Source organism: Triturus cristatus, chromosome 1_1 (assembly GCF_964204655.1).
Source record: "Triturus cristatus chromosome 1_1, aTriCri1.1, whole genome shotgun sequence".
In the NCBI taxonomy this organism is placed as follows: domain Eukaryota; kingdom Metazoa; phylum Chordata; class Amphibia; order Caudata; family Salamandridae; genus Triturus; species Triturus cristatus.
In genome coordinates, this window is record NC_140579.1 from 292,261,190 (window position 1) to 292,279,134 (window position 17,945).

The 17,945-nt window shown below is 44.6% G+C and overlaps 1 pseudogene; it reads right to left on the minus strand.

Annotated features, from left to right (window-relative positions):
- The window catches only part of LOC146870138 (uncharacterized), a 623,247-nt pseudogene that overhangs the window by 224,563 nt on the left and 380,739 nt on the right, over positions 1-17,945 (minus strand).

Genomic DNA, 17,945 nt, shown 5'->3' on the forward strand with positions numbered 1-17,945 from the left:
ACATAATGGGACTTTTCTCCCATGGTGTGGTGGTGATTTTATTATTTTTATTGTCCCTTACCAACAAGTTTTAAATAATGGTGATGGACAGCAAAAATGAAAGCTATCTGATGCCTACTCTAAATTGGGAGGACAATCAGATGGGTTATCTCCGATTGGCCTGTATTCCATTCAGCCGTCGGAGGAGTGTGTATGTGATGGATCCAGAGAAGGCTCCGTCGTCAACATACTGTTGGTGTGCCTAGCCCAAAATCATGCAGGCAGACCGAGAGTTTGGCGGAGAGAGAGGACTCTGTTGTGGTTGCTATGTTCAACGGAGTAGTCATTCTGCCAAACTCTAAATCTTGCTCAGAGTGTTGTCACTGTCAGGCCAAGCAAACTAGGAAGTAAGAAAAGGACTAAATCATTTCACCAGTGTTTTGAGACCCTCACGGGTGAGTAGCCACGCTTAACAAACCCCTGATTGATTGATTGATTCATTTATTTCCATTCCCCTGTGGGATATTAATACCTTTGCTACTCAAGGCCACTTCCTGCTTTTTCTGTCTCGACCCAGAGAGGGATGCCTGCGGTTAGAGGTAGACCCGTGTCTACCAGGCAAGAGCATTATGTTTAACGCACAATAATAACGGTTTGCCAGTGGCCAGTTATTCATTTAATATTTTGGTCTTTGAGGGGATTCACAAAGCTAGCATTGGATGCTGCTACAGCATTTTGAAAGCCTGCTCCAGCGGCTATGTAGAAATCAATTGTTGCAGTGATCTTGTTTTTGGAGCAGCATGCTAACCATCTCGTTCTACTTTATCCACGGTTGTCCCACGAGACGTGTAGACAGCTGCATGAAGATCGTTACTATAGAAATGAGTAAATATGCTCAGGAGATTTGAGTGAGTCCTGCTGAGGCAGAGCTCTAGGATGGAGCCTAACAAAGTCCCTGTGAAGCGGAGACGTGTAGAGGAGGCTCAAGAAGAGCCTGAAGAAGAGGACATGGGGCATAATTTTACTATTATGCCATTGGAATTTCCTGCAGTGGACATTTTGCAAGTTAGGATAAAGAAATCTTAATGATGAAGGATGTTTTTCAACAGTACCATTGTAAGGATTTTGAAGAGCCTCCTCTACAAATCATGATCAGAAACCTTTTCAGTAAAGAGCAGAAGGAAGTAGAGAATCCCAATTTCTCAAGGTTCTTATCAAAACTATATCCATTTCAGGGGTTTAAAGAAGAATCTCCACTCCTACATCCACCATATTAAAGGAAAACTCATTAATGGCTTTGCTAGCCACAAATGGCAACATAATATCTGAAGGTGCTGGGCCTGTAGATCCTATTGACAAAATAATTGAATCACCAATCAAGTGGTCTTACTCTGGTTCTTACTTTTCACTCCGTGCAAATCCCCTTGCAACATATTTAGTACAGTCTTCTTTCAGTTATTTTCAATGTTTGGTGGACTGTATGCCGTAAGAAGGGGAAACAACTACTATATTGTCTCTTCTGGAGCCGCAAGTGAGATTTTTTACAGCTATATATTTTCATCCCTTGTCTTCAGCTGCTGTGTTAGTGGGATCTGCTTTTGCACCCCATTGTCAATTATGGATATGATCTTGGAGGACAGACTATTTGCAGAAAGCGCTTTTAATTTGATCACCTTTTTCTGGAGCCATATTATTTGGCCAACTATTGGCTGTTCTAATAAAATGTCTGTGGAAGATCGATAGTTGCTTGCCATTCTGCTATACTATATATTTCGCCCAAGTAACCTTTTCAATCTTCTTCTGTCACTACGCAGTTCATAGTTGCCTGTGTCTTTCCTGACCCCTCCTGGATCAGTTTCCAAACCTTTCTTCCATCCTTAGTTTTTATTGCCTCTAAAAGGTCACACCAGCATTTCTCTTTATAAATTCTCTTCTGATCTCTTATGACTTTTTTATACATTTTCTTTAATTTCTGTAGGTTAGTCACCATATCTGTATCATACTTCAGTCTCAAACTTCTTTCCCCTTTTCTTATGTTTGCCTTGAATTTCCTACATTCCACACTGAACCAATCTCTCTCTCTTTATTTCCTTACTTATTCATATCTCCCCTACCGGGTCCCCCTGTGAGTTTAACTCTTAGACATTGGACCATTTGAGTAATTATGTTTTCAAACCAACCTATGTTACCAATCCTTGAGACATCATCTAGTATTTGATACTGTTGAAATGCCCTCAGTTTCTCCAAGCCCTCGTCCGTCATACGAGTAGTCAACCTTTTGGGGTACTCCATTTGTATCGGAATAATTGTATCTCATGGTTCTTTAATCCCTCCCGCTATTTTGGCACTGAAAGGAAAGTGATCACTTCCTTCAACCCTCATCAACTCAAAATCCCTGAATAGTGCAAAATTCCATGCATTAATAAATATATAATCTATTGGGCATAACTAGTTGCCTCTCTTAAATGTGCGACTAGCTGGCCGATCTGCCTCGATTCTTCCGTTCGCACAGACTAGGCACATTGAGCTCATAAAATTACATTAGGCCATATCACGCGAAGTAATTTCCCCCCCTTGGGAAACTGGCAACGTTTATATTGTAGGCAATCATTAACTCGTCACATCCTAGATCAGCTCTACTGGGGTCTAATTTATGATTGAAGTCGCCTAGTACTAATACTAAGTCCTTCTCAATGTCCTCTTTGAATTTGCTCAGGTCTACATTATGGGCCAGATGTACGACCTTTTCATTTAGCGCCTCGCAATTTGCGACACATTGCGAGTTGCAAATTGCGAGGTGCTAAATGAAATGTACAACAGTGTGTTTGCACTGTTTTGCGATTCCCAATGGGGTTGCAAATTGCGAGGCTCATTAATATTAATGAGCCTCTCGCAATTTGCAAGCTTATTGGGAATGCCAGCCCTCCCAGGAATAGAGGCCTGCTGGGCTCAGCAGACCACCATGTCTGGGACTGCTTTTTAATAAAGCAGCTTTTTTTTTTAAATGCAGCCCGTCTTCCTCAAAGAAAAACGGGATGCATTTAAAAAATATATAGATATTTAACATTTTCGTTTCATTTTTTAAGGGCAGGCAGTGGTCCCATATTTTCCTTTGTCTCGTTAGTCCTCTGTTACCCTTATTGCCAAAAATCAACATCAAAAAGTCCTTTGTACTTACTCCCACGCTCTGTTTTCTGGCCTGCTGTTCACTTTCTGGTGCTAGTCTTCACTCCTCTTCCACACGTTTATATATTTAATCAGAATAATTGGTACTTAGCTCTGCTCACCTACCATTCACTATTTCCTACTTCTTTGCTTCTTTGCTCTGCTTCTGTGCTCGCCGCAATTACTGTTCCCTACATCCGCCTTCCAATATTTTAGCCTGGTTTCCAACCCTCTTACTGTGTTTCGGTGCCTTATGCTATTACCTACTGCCACACTCCGGGGCAGATTTATGTTAGACTTGCGCCACTTTTACGCCGCCGTTGCATCACTTTTGTGCCTTATTTACAACGTGACGCATCTAGGGAGATGCGTCACGTTGTAAAGCCCTGCGCTACATTAAACCTGCGTCAGGTTTAATGTATGCAGGGTGGGCGTTCCATCGGAAAAAGCCTCGGAAAAGTGACGCAGTGAAATCTACAAGATTTCACTCAGTCACTTTTCCGACGCTGCTGCGTCAAAACCTTGCGCCTGCTTGAAGCAGGCGTAAGGCATGATGCAGCATGTTAGGTATGGGCAGCCCCTAAACATTGCTGGAGTTGCGTTGTGCTTGCGACGCGACTCCAGCAATTCACCGCCCTTACGCCATCAGATGCGTCACGCATCTGTTTATCCTTGCGCCACGATGTGCTGCATTGTAAATGCGGCGCATCTGTGGTGGCGCAAGGGTAAACTTGCGTGACGCATCTTTCCTGGCGCATCCCTGCTGATTTGCAGGGATGCGCCAGGAAACATAAATCTGCCCCTCCGTTTCAAGGGTTTTATAACTTTATAGGTCTTTGGGGCATAGGTAAAATAAGATCAATTCAAAGCACCGTTACCTTCTCCGCGTTTTCTCCTTCGTTTTCTCCTTCGCCGTGGTTGCCTCTATCCTCGAGGTAGTACACAGGGGGTAGGCATACTGTCCTTTCATAGGCTGGGCTGAGCTTCCCGGCACTCCCCAGCACCAGACTCCTCCGTATGTTGGTGGAACTCCAGGACCCACGGACCCTGGCCCTGTACTGCCTGCGCGCCCACCAATCCCCCAGGGTCAATTAACACCACAACCTGGACAACGGGGATACACAGGCGATCCCTGCAGCCACGGCTCCATCCCCCGTCCCCACATGGCCTCCTGTTCCTCCTTGTGGGGGGGGGCTCTTCGGGGGAGACTTCTATCTTCGACCCTCACACCGACACGGCTCGGCTGGCTCGGTCGTCTTCGGCCATCGTCAGTTGCTCAGGGAATAATAAAAATGGTGCAATAACTCTGGAGGTTAACGCATTAGTTGGAGAGATCTGTGTTTTTGACTAGTCCCAGTTTTAAATCAAAGTAGCATAGGGGGCTAATCTGCCTTCTACAGAGCATATCATGTAACATACAATTGACCAATTTATATTTTATGATGACCTATAAGTGGGTTTCTGCTTTTAACCCAGAGATCCAGTAAGCTATGAAGGGTATGTGACTACTACACCTTGTAACCCTCACTGTCTTATGTAAAATATCCTGTACATTAATTTATACACTTACATGATTTATTATCAATGTACAGTGTTTTCATGTGATGTAAAGCACTCTGACACCCTGCACTGAGATGAGTAGTGCTATAAAAGAAATTAAACAAAATAGTAGTATTTAATTTATTATTTATGGAAATATTGGGACAGACCAACACATATACATTTATTACAGCGCCTGTATATCTCATATGCAAGGAGTGAATAAAGTCAAAATTAAAAAGTATGTCTCTCTTAAGTACCTATGAAGTGATGAGCAGTGTGCATTTGCTTCCCTTCCATTGCATTTGCACCTAGGTGTGAGGCTCCAGAAAGCCCCCAGCAAAGGATACTCGAACAAAATGAGGCCTGATGGCCCCTTAATTTCAGCCTTTGTTTTGGGCTCAGCTGGAAATTAAAATAGCAAAGATCCCTCCCAGCCTGCACATTGCTGCTTGGAACTAAAGCAGACAATGCAGGCGCTGTTGAATATGTTCCGGTGTCACAAAATTACACTGGGACAAGTACAGCATATTTCAACGGGGCCCAACTTCTTGGCAGGGTGGATGGTGTCCACCCTATGGAAATATAGGGTGGATGCTGTCTACCTGTGTGTACCGTCAACTTGTGCCCTGGTGAAAAGGTAAGGGGGAAAGCCCGGTTACTTACCTGTTATCTTCAATACTCTGAGCCCAAGTGTTGGAAATGGCCCTTTATGCAGGGTTATCCCTAAACTCTTTGCTTCTTCCTCCTTTGTTTTTCCTGACCTGTGGTTGTTGGCTATAGGACTCTGGGCACTTTACTACTGCTGATCAGTGCTAAATTGCATATGCTCTGTTTTTTTTATTTTTTATTCCACAGTATCAAAAAAAGGAGAGAAAAGGAAAACAACAATTATAAAACATTGAATCATACATTCATATGATCAAAAAAATGCCCCAAATATACATACCAAGTTTACGTTTCCTTGCCCCCTTTACAGAATACAAACTTAATAAAAATTATAATAAATTAAATAAATTATACATTTTGGCCCGCCAACACTCAAACGCGGGGGCTCAGGTTGGAGCCAATCAGAGGCTATACACAGTCGTGCAACAGTCATAGCAAGAAACAGAAAAAACGATATTTATACAGAGAGTTCCCCCTTTCTACAGCTTGTGCGATCCCTACAAGCATTAAAGCCGGAGTAATATTGATCGGAGTACCAAGAATCTTGGACAGAAAATTTTCGATGTCATTCAAGTACCTAGTCAATTTAGCACAACTAAAAAATATATGGAGACTGTCCGCATTGGCTCCCCCACATCGAAAACATTATCCATCATACCCACCACCCCATTTAAACATGCGAGCTGTAGTATAATACAAATTAAAAACAGTTTTAAAAAATTGTACTTTCAAATTAGCAGATAGGAGAATAACCCTAGATCTAGCAATGGCGTTCTCTATGGATATATCGTGTTCCACAATTGTGCATTATATTTCTCCAGATCATCCATTCTAGATGACAATAATATTTTATATAGCACACCTATTTTTTCTTGACGCCTTACAGCCTCAACAAGTGAGTTTGGTGTCAATACCATATTCTTCCGACTGTGGAAGTCGCGAATTTGGAGGTATTTAAAAAATTGAGAATTAGACAGATTGTTTTGCCTTGCAAGATCTTCATACAGCGGGATCAGCCCGTCACCCTCATAGAAATCACCAGTCTGCACAATACCTTTGTTCCGCCAACCTAGAGCCACCCTGTCCCACAATATTGGTGGAAGCAACTTTAACGCATTCGTTGGTGTATAATAAGTTAACCCTTCCAAAACAAATAATTTACGTAGTTTCCTCCAGACTTTAAATGCAGCTTTTAATACTTTAAACCTCGTCCTTTTATAGTAGCTCCCATCAATTTCTTTAAATAGACATCGTCTTGCCTCAGTCCCTAACATCCGCTGAAATATTGAGGGAGCCTCCGCTGTATTACCAACATCCTCCCCAGTCAGTAATACATGCATTTTTTGCAAAAAACAAACATAATAGTAAAAAAGAAAATCTGGTATTGCCTGGCCGCTTCTTTCAATTGGGAGCGTCATAAATCTAATAGCCTGCCTGGGTTTGCCAGGGGCCCAGAGAAATTTAGAACAGAGTGATTGCAAATGTTGCAGTTGGGTCGGCGACACTTCCAAAGGAATAGATCTAAATAAATATAATACCTTGGGTAAAATATTCATCTTTAGAATATTACCTCTACCTATTAGAGTAAAGTGAAGTTGTCCCCATCTCTCTAGTGAGTCCCTTGTACTGCATAGTAATGCTACCCAGTTAACATCTACTAATTCTGCCATTTATGTTTTGATTTTAATGCCCAAGTATGTAACTTCCCTTACTGATCTGGCATCATTCATGACAATGTTGTCAGTACATAAAATTTGTGTTTTGGCAACATTGAGTTTATAACCAGAAACCTGGCCAAACTTGAGTGCTAACCTCTCAATCTCTTTGAGAGCAGTAGACGGATCATCAGAAGTTACAGCTATGTCGTCTGCATAAGCAAAGACTGAATGAGGGATATCTCGAACAAAAAAAGGCCTGATCAAAGGGCTGTTACATAACATGTCAACAAACAGATTTATATATAAAGCAAAAAGTAATGGCGAGCAAGGACACCCTTGCCTAGTCCCTCTTGTGATTTTCACTACGTCTGATGTCATACCCATTACAGCAATTCTAGCAACCGGTGAAGCGTACAGCACCTGTAAAGCAGCCATAAAACCCTTCCCAAAGCCCAGCTGATTCATCAATTTCCACAAGTAATCCCACTCCACACGATCAAACGCTTTTTCAGCGTCCAATAAAATTAAAACTAATTGATGTTTCTCAGCATGAGCAATGTCAAAGAGAGTTACCACTTTGTTGACATGAATAACAGTCCCCCTATCAGGGATAAACCCGTGTTGGTTTACTGATACTAATGAAGTAAAAACCTTAGATAGGCGATTATCTAAGATTTTCGAATATATTTTGCCGTCAGAATTCAGCAAAGAGATCGGGCGATACGATCCGGGCAGCTCCGGGGCTTTACCCTTTTTGCTAAAAACCACAATAGTGGCTTCATCCCATGATTTGGGATCTAACCCCCCTTGTGCAGCTTTAAAAGTAGCCAGCATCTCATCCTTCAGCTGATCAAAAAAAAGCTTATAGATCTCATTTGGAAGATTATCGGGTTCCGCCACTTTCCCCACTGCTAAGCTCTTAACCGCAATTTCTAGCTTCTCCATAGTGATTGGAGTGTCCAACTGTTCCACTTCACTTGGATCTAGTAGAGGTAAGACCCCCCAAACGTTACATTATCACCCAGATCCACCACTTTCTGCTGTGTATAAAGTTCCGTATAGTACTGGTGTAGAATGGCCAACATCCCCTGCGGGTCACAGCATAATGTCCTTAAATTATCCTTTAGCGCCAAAATACGCCGGGAGGCTTCTATCGTATGCAGCCGAAGTGCGAGACATCTACCAACTGCTTCCCCATACGCATGGCATTGCTTTTTATAAGCCAGATATTTCCTCGCGTTCTCTGTGTTCCACACCCCATTGATCTTAGCCCGACACCTAGCAACTAGATTTTCCAAATCCGAGATATTCCCCGCTGTGCTATCCCCTGGGTCAGCTTCTCCTCTGCCACTCTTAAGGCAGAATATAGGTCATGCATCTCTAATTTAAGCTTTTTTTGGTGAAATAAACCATAACTCAATACTTCACCCTTAAAGCAGGCTTTAAAAGAGTCCCATATGATATCTATGCAAGCAGACTGTCTGTTATTATCAAAAAATTCTATAATCCAGCTCGACATATGCTCTCTAAAGTCATCATTTATGCATAATTTTCGATCAAAAGAAACATTTCTAGGTTTAAGGTTAAGACCGAGAGCTGCGATTTCTAAGACAATTGGAGCGTGATCAGAAGAGATCCTGGGAAATATTTGCATTGAAGCCCCTATTAAAGAAGCAGTAGACAAATAAAAGTAATCCTGGATCTGTGGGAAATAAATTACCCCATGCATCAACCAAACCATGGTCCTTTAACAAATTATACAGGGCCTTAAAGACCCGTGGCTTACGTCCTTTATAGGCTTGAGGTCCTGACTAGTTAGATTAATATTTATGTCCCCACATACGATCAGCGGAGTTGCCCAAGATGCCAACTCTAAGTTTAAATCCTCCAGGATTAATGCCTCATCTAAATTGGACCCATAAATAGTGCATAATGTATATGTGCGACCCCCCAAGCCCATATTCAGCTATAGCCCATCGGCATAACTTGTATGCCAAACAGCGACCCACAGTGTGGGCATTTGATTTAGCTAAAAGTGCAACCCCTTGAGTCATTGAGGACTGCTGAGAAGCCACAAGTGAAAACCCTAAGTCTGCCAAAAGATGGCGATTACTCCAGGGTAAATGCATCTCCTGGAGACATACCAGATCCGGCTGAATGTTTCGAAGTTCAGCAGCTATCCTCTTCCTTTTGTTGACATTATTGAGACCAGAGACATTTAAAGAACATATTTTAATCCCTCTAAGAACTATCAGAAAACCTCAAAAGAATCAGTGGTTGATGCCCTATTATCTGGTAAGCTCGGGGAAGGCATTTTTAAACAGTTCCACTATGAACTTGCGCAGGTCCTATCCTTCCTTTCCTTCCGGAATCTGCATCACTCTCAAATTATTCCTTCATGCCCGATTTTCAAAATCAGCCATTTTCCACTGAGCATCCTCCTTGCTGGTGTGAAGTGATTCAGTCATTGCCTTCTGTTGTGCCAGTTCATCCATTAAATTTGAAATTCGTGTCTCTGTTTCGTTAAACCTCAAAGTAAAATCAGCTTGAGACTTAACCAGCCGCTGCACTGAGTTCTGCAATTTGCGACATAAATTTTGCACCTTTTGGCTCTCCTCCCGTGTTTCATCCCGATGGGACATGATTTATTGATATATTAGTGATAACGAAATGTCATCATCCAGGTGTTTATTTTGCTCAAAATTAGTAGGCTGGTACGAGTTTTTCTCACCCCCCTTGCCTGTCATCAAATAGGGTCTATTCCACACTGATTGTGGACTGCCATCAGCGAAGTCACCAGAGTCATCCAAACGGATGCTGCTGTGGGCGCTGCCACCGGCCACATTCATCTGTTTGGAGTATTGTAGCACCAAGTCTTCACAGGATGAGGTAGACTGTTCTGAGAGAGAGAAAAAATTCCAGATTCAACATCCTGCAGCTGTGCTTGCTCATGTCCCTGAGGGGTATCGGTCTGAACGTTAAGAAATTGTTTACCACCATTCACCGCCCCATCTACACTTCCAGCGCCCTCAGAGTCGATGAAGTCATTCACATTCACATTCATGTTCACATTCAAAGCACCGACTATGCCGGCGGTGCCCTCAGAGTCAATAGAATTTTGTGGTGAGACTACATCAGAGCCATTTCCCAGAGATCTGGCATTCCCAGAAGTAGTTTCCTCCCATGTCACCGAAATCAGCATAGCACGTGTTCCTTCCATATTCAATGCGTCTGCTGTAGTTGCATCTGCTGAATCTAACCCACCTTCAGAGACAGCGGCTGACTTTTTCCCCTTCCGTTTATCCTTAACTGCAGAGAAAATTGCCGGGATAGTTCTGTTATCGACCGCAGTCCCTTTAGCTCTCATAGCCTCAGAGTCGCTTTTAGCATTCTTGACCGGGTTACCCAGTTTTTTAATGCTCACCTCAGTCTTAGCACTGACGTTATCGCCCTCTTTGGCTCACGGTCTCCCTCGGGTTCCTTTCGGCGGCATTCCCGTATAGCAGTCGATGCTTACTCCCCGGTCGCTGGACTGAACAATCACCGCTCCGCACAGCCTGATTGCAGCAACGGCCGCCCACCAAGTCCGTCGGCACCTGTTGATTCCTGCCGCGAGAGCAAGCAGCGTTTCCAGCATCAGCAGTTCTGGAAGAAGAAAACCACCTACAGATTGCCATGAGTATCCCGCAGTTTTTCACGCTAAAGCAATTTAGGGGGTTCTACAAAACAGAAATATACTGTGAGCCAGAATTATTGTCTCCGTCTCCCGCTTTCCTCCATCAGCCGGTTTGCGAGGTCAGGCAGGAGCAGTCAGCTTACACGTCCACTCGCGCGGATGCCATCTTGCCTCTGCCTTGCCAAGTGCATATGCTCTCTGTGTAAATTGTTATTGTGATTGGTTATCCATGATTGGCTTATTTGTTTTGCCAGTAGGTCCCTAGTAAAGTGCACTGAGTGTGCCAGGGCTGGTAATTCAAATGCTACTAGTGGGCTTGCAGCACTGATTGTGCCACCCACATGAGTAGTGCTGAAAAGAGGTCTCAGGCCTGTCACCACAGTGCTTGTGCGCAGTTTGTTAACTGCCATGTCGGGCCAGTGCACCCACTTGCCAAGCCTTACCCATACCTTTTCTTACACACGGGCCGGAAGCAGAGCACTCGCGTGACGAGTGTGACTGCAGGTCAGTGCTGTTGCGCTACAAATCGCTAATAACTCGATCTTATTCTTTTAATTTAACTTTTAACAATAGAGCTATGTTCAATGCTCTAGGGGCTGGGGGGCAGTCACACTTCCGCATTTGGCACCACCGGGTCAGTGGTCTAGTTGCTGGGCCCGGTGCAGTGTGAGTCACATAAAATACGCACTGTGACACGACCATGCAGCGGACGTGCCGCAGGCGCGCCGAAGGCAAGCCCGTCTGCGCCCGTCCGCACCCGGTCGGGCCCAGGGGCCAGGACCCCTGCATCTTTCCCCTCAACCCATTACCTCTATTCCAGCTCTCAGCTCAGGAAATTAAACGGCGCCCCAGGAACTAAGTGTGGTCATGTTTTCCCCCTGATAAAATTCCAAACACTGCCCAAACTGCAAGCACGACCCTACTCCGCATAGGCTAGATCACACCTCACCCAATGACGAATTTAGAATCCTACTTCTTAACTGCAGGTCCCTGCCTAAACACACTGCAGAGATCTGGATGCTTCTCAGATATCATGACCCTGATGTACTTTTCCTTACGAAAACATGGCTCCGCCAGATATTGCGCAAGCAATCCCACCTGGTTTCGTGATGCAAAGAACAGACCGACCCTTGGGCAGAGGGGGCGGGATTGCCATTGTTCATAAGGAACAGTTCATCTGTCGCTTCCTGGGCAACCCTCTCGAAGACTGCGAGAATGTCCATTTTACTATCGAATTCTCCCCACTCCTCTCATTCACAGGCATCCTTGTCTATCGTCTCCCGGGTTCAACAGGGGATTTTAGTAAATCGCTATTAGAGGCTACGGTAAATCTGGCCAGCGCGGCGGCTACCTTTGCGATCCTCGGAGATTGTAACCTCCATTTTGATGATCCGCAAGCTATAAATGCAGTTGAGCTGGCCAGAGACCTCTCATCTCTCCAATTGTCCCCAAAAATTAGACAAACTACTCATGCTAAAGGACACCCCCTTGACCAGGTGTTCTCCAGTCTAGATAGCCTTAAAGGAACCGACACTATTCCGTGGTCGGATCATTTTTTGATAAACCTTTTTTGATCACCTCAGACTAACAGATCTATGATGCAATCCTCCTGGGCGTTTGGTCGCTCATGGAACAAGCTTCCCCTAGAGAAATGGTCCCATGTGCTGGAAAGGACTAAACCCAATTTAAACCCATGACCGGTTAAAGTTAACGAGGATTTTCTCAGTTGGATAGAAGAGTCACTCAATGTTGTCCTCCCAAAAACCAAGATAAAACAAAACGGCTAGACCTCATAACTCCCCATGGTTCTCGCCGGAATTGCGCACCCTAAAGCAGCGCTGTTAAGTGAAGGAAAGACAATGGAGGAAAGACTTTCTACCTTAAAAAAAACTGGACTATAGGCTAGCTATCCTTGACTATAAAGCTGAACTAAGAAGAGCCCAGGCCTCTTATTACGAATAGAATTCTAGCAGCGGTCAATTCGCCCAAAGAAACTTTTAATAGCATTAAAAAATCAATTAAAGCCCCCTCCCCAAGAACAGCCCCCGACACCTCTGGCCAACGGTGTATCAAACAAAAGTATTTCAACAACAAGGTCCCGCATATCTTGGAATACCTCCCATTTAAGAGTGAGGAAGGCAAACCCCCACACCCTCAGACGGATTTCCACTTGGGCCCCCCTGAATACATTCTCGAGGCCTTTCCCCTCGTGTCTCAGGAAACACTCCTCACCCTGCTGGCCACGGTAAAGAGTAGTTCTCCTACTGATCCAGCACCACTAAACATTCTGAAACAGGTCACCCCAATAATAGCTCCCAATTTGATAAATCTGATCAATGCCTCGCTGGTCACTGGAATAGTTCCCATCAAATGGAAAGGGGCGAGGATTAAAGCTCTACTTAAAAAGCCCAATCTGGACCCTGCAGATTTGGACAACTACCGCCCCATATGCCTTTTGCTGGCAATAAGCAAGGTGGCAGAGAAACACGTCAACCTAAACCTCTCTAGGTTTCTTGAAACCCACAGCCTGCTCCATTCTTCTCAAACCGGGTTCCGACCGCGCCAAAGTACCGAAACCGCATTACTGGCAGTAGTAGAGGAAAGTAGGAAAATTCTTGACTCAAGAGGCTCGGCGGCCATTCTACTCCTAGACCTGAGCGCCGCATTTGATACGGTGAATCACTCGATTCTGATCCGGCGGCTCAGGAGCATAGGAGTGGATGGCACGGCGCTTCACTGGCTATCCTCCTTCCTGGAGGGTAGAACCTTTCAGGTCTTTGAAGAAAACATTGTATCTAAGCCCACCCACCTGCTTGGTGGTGTGCCACAGGGCTCATCACTCAGCCCGACTCTTTTCAATGTTTATATGTCCCCTCTAGCAGCCATAGTAGCCCCCCTTGGAATCCGGATGATTACCTACGCCGACAACACACAATTGGTGGTGGGGCTAAATCAAGCAGACCTAAAACCCATACCCTTTATACCTTTATAAAAGACATCTCAAGCTGGATGGACGCCTCGCAGCTTAAGCTTAACGGAGGAAAAACTGAGATCATGATACTGGGCAATACTCTCAGACTAGACTATCAGCAAACCCCGCTCTCCGTTCCCTCCACTGGCTCCTGGTTCAGGAACATATTATCAAGGCATTGTGTTTAGTACATAAGTCAATGCAGGGGCTTTGCCCAACCATTAACTCCACCATGATACGTCCATATAAAGCCAATAGGAATCTTCGATCAGATGATCTGTATCAAGCAGAAATCCCTAGGATCAAGAAGTCTAGAAGTGGTGGTAGGCTATTTTCCTACAATCCCTCAAAACTCTGGAACTCCCTGCCTCTACACCTTCGCACAGTCTCTAACCACCTGGCTTTCCGGAAGCAATTAAAGACCATGCTGTTCCCTTAGCCCTTCTGTGTCCCCCGTGTCAGTTGCTAGCGCTGGGATGCTTCCGGGTAGCCATGCGCTCTATAAATGCCCTTCCATTCCACATTGGACACCCGTATGGTAGGCCCAAGGTACCCCCCTGGGCAGGGTGCAGTGTATGGTAAAGGTAGGACATGTACTAGTGTGGGTAATATGTCCTGATAGTGAAATACGGCCAATTTCGCTTTTCACTATTGAAAGGCTATCTTGCCCATAGGACAGAATGGGGAATGCTGTGTAACATGTTTACCTGCATATCTTCCCATAGGAGCAAGATAGAAAATTGGAGTCTGGTATCCCTGAACTCAGAATTTAATAACACATCTTTTAGTAAAGAAGGTTTTTAAATACTATGTGTTTGAAAATAGCACTTTTAGAAAGTGGCTGTTTTCTTGTTCAACCTTTCTGGGTGCCTCTGCCTATTGTGGATTGAATGTCTGGTTTGAGAGTGACAGGGGCTGGGGTGGCTCCAGAAGTCTGGGTGAGTCAGCACTAGGCTGAATAGATCTAACTGCATTTGGAGTGGTGGGAGGAGTAGCACCTGGGCCTGAATAGGGCTGTGCCTGCCTTCCACAATGCTGGCTCCACCCCCCACCCGCAGTGTGTCTGATGGCCCTGGCCCACACTCACAAAGGAAGAAGATGTACACTGGCAGAGTGCCCCAGAACTGGTTTGGACTGGGTCCAGGACCCCTCACACATAGAAAACAAAGACTTCTGGGGTATACGTATGAGAGCTGATACCCCTGAAAGAGAACAGTTGGAGACTGAGGAGGAGTACTGCTCTTGCTGTGTGTCTGGGGTTGGCCCGCAGTTTGCTGTTTCTACTGAGGAGAGGACCAAGGGACTTTGCTGTGTGCTGTGTCCCCTGCTTGAAGAAGGACTTTGCTCTGTACTGTGTCCATCTGAAGAAAAGTCTCCAAGGGCCAGAGAAGAACTGGCCTCCTGTTTCTGAAGTCCCAGACACAAAAGGACTTCACCCCCAGCTTCCCTAAACTTCCTTGCTGAGAGTTCCTGTCTGCCAGGAGGGCCTGTAAGTGTGTGTGAGGCCTTTTTGCTGTTGGGAGCAACGCGACGCAACAAGAGAGAAGTGTAACGCCGCCGCAGCAGCCGCTGTCGCATCATTGAGGAAGCATGTTGCCTCTGCTGCTGTTCGCCGTCGCATCACCGGAGAAGCGTGTCACAGGGCCATCGCATCTCTGAGGAAGCATGTTGCCGCTGATTACCGCTGCAACATCAGAGAAGCGTATCACCTAGGGTGTCGTCGCATCACCGGGGAAGCTTGTCGCAGGGCCTGTCGCGGCTCAGAAAACCACCGAATTCGCCGCACGGCTGTCGGAGGTGCATGCATCACCTCCACGTTGTTGCATCGCAGCAAAGACGCCATTTTGTCGCATCGCACCAGATCGTCGCAACGCATCGTCGCATCGGAACCAGAGTGCAGGAAGAATCGACGCATCACCTTCTCTGCGACCCTTTTGTTTGTTTTACATTACGCATTCCAGGTACTTTGAGACTAAAGTGTTGCATTTATTATCTACAAGTTTATTTTTGCAACAACCCAGTTTAAAGACATTCTACTGAGTATCTGTATGTTGGATTTTTGTCGTTTTGGTCTTGTTTAGTTTAGATAAAGATATTTTTTTTCCTATGCTGGTGTGGTGTCCCTTTGCGTGTTACTGTGAGTGTTGGTACAAATACTTTACACATTGCCTTTAGGATAAGTACATCTGCTCGTGCCAAGCTACCAAGTGGGTGAGCAGGGGTTATCTAAAGTGTGTATCCCCTTTACCCTGACTAGAAGCAAAGGTCCCTATTTGTTCAAAGGTACCTACCTCTGCCTACTAGAGACCCCCATTTCTAACACCAAGTCTTCCTCGTCCTGGTCCTAATTTTCCCTCCCACCACCTCCAGTTTCAATCAGATGGCCTTTTTTCAAGGTCTTGCTTAGCAAAAGTAGGAAGTAGCCTTGAGTAGCTAAAGTATCAATCCCGGGATGGAAACGGAAACAGTTTCCGATAGATTTTGTCTTTTTTTACTTCCTAGTTTGCTTGGGCAGGCAAAACTATCTGTGAGTGTTGCGGATTCTTCAGCTTCTGAGGACAAGGAAGAACTAGGACTCGGGTAAAGAAGCTAATTGGTAAGTAACTGGGTCATCATCCGCCACAATGTCCAATCTCAAATGACAAAGGAGCACCCGGCTGAGAATCAGGAAGCTGCCAGGTGCTCGACTTGTTGCTACAGCATTTTGTAAGTTGTAGTGTGCTCCACTTGTTGAAGGACTGTCCTTGTGCTGGCTGACACTCAAATGGCCTCCTTTTGATCCCCAACTTTGCTCACAACATGGAGCAATTGCCCCTCACGAAAGGAGGGGGTTCTGGGAGACGGACCCTGTTGCTGGGCAGGCTGCCCTGTACCCACTGCAGGACTGCATCCAGTGGGAACCAAAAACAAACAAAAGAAATCACAGCCTTTAATGCTATGTTTCTCCTACGACACCACTTTTTTATTACATTTCAACACAATGGCCTTCACAGGATAGGAAAATCCCTTCAAGAGCCAATCAAAGTGTAACAATCAATCAATCAATCAATCAGGGATTTGTAAAGCGCACTACTCACCTGTGAGGGTCTCAAGGTGCTTGGGGGCAAGGGGATAACAGGCACACTTTTTTGCGGAAACACACAACTTCTGCCCGAGCAAAAACTCTACTCAAGGTAATCAACAAGTGGACGGACCTAAAGTCCCTTTCCAAACAGTGCTTCTTAAAACATTTTTTCTGTTCATCACATAAGGTAAGGTTGCATTGTCAAGCCAGACCTAAAAAGAAATGTACCTGTTGTTTTTATGGATGTTTTAAACTAGAGCCTCAATGAAGTCCGCCTTGGGAGCAAGAAATTCAAATCATGATTTTACACTGTCAAGCAGGATATCCTAATTAACATTTTTTAAAACAACAATTAAAATAAAAATATCTCTTTCTAAGTGTGAAGGTATGGTACTTACTGGGTGAACACGGTGGAAATGTAGTATTCCAATTATAATTCTTATCGCAATATGCCGTGATTCGTATGTCCAAGGTGTAAGTTTCATAGCATGCAACTTCATAAACTGTACGAGCTTTAAATGTAGTTTCTCTTCCTTTGCCACCCAAGGTTGTGACATAGCCATTTTTAACAAAAGGGAGTAGACAAGATGTCCCTGAAATTGAAGAACATTCCGAGAGGCATGTTAAGAATCAATAACCATTGCAAGCTTCTTGAACAATTAATAGAGCAAAAGCGCCACCAGGCGGACGATAAATATCGTCTAAACTTTGGACGGGCCCGCGTGAACACATCAACTAAATGAAACCTTGGCACCTGATTATCGGTTTAACATGGCATCTCTTACCCATACCTGTATTATTGACCTCCGACAGATGAAAAGCTGAACCAGCACTGCTTGTATTCAAGCGGTGGAACTGCAGGTTACACATCTGTTTATATGTCCGCAACGGTGCTGAAACAATTTGGGGAGTGGGGAGCAGGCTAACGATATCACCTAGCTAGACCAAGTTAGTCCTGGCCCATTGATATACCTCCGTAAAAACATTGTTGACAAGAATTTTTCATTTTTCATTTGTGTTTTTGTATCATTATAGAAGTAATTTAGTAGACATTGCTAACCCGGGCCGAATTTTTCTGGATGACATTTTTTAAAATGGCGGATTTGTTGCAGTGATGATGTAATATTTCAGAAACTATTAGACCTATATACTTTATTTTGGTGTCAAAACATAGGTTTTAGGGGTCAAGCAGTCTTATAGAGGCAGAAAATAACTCCGCAGAGC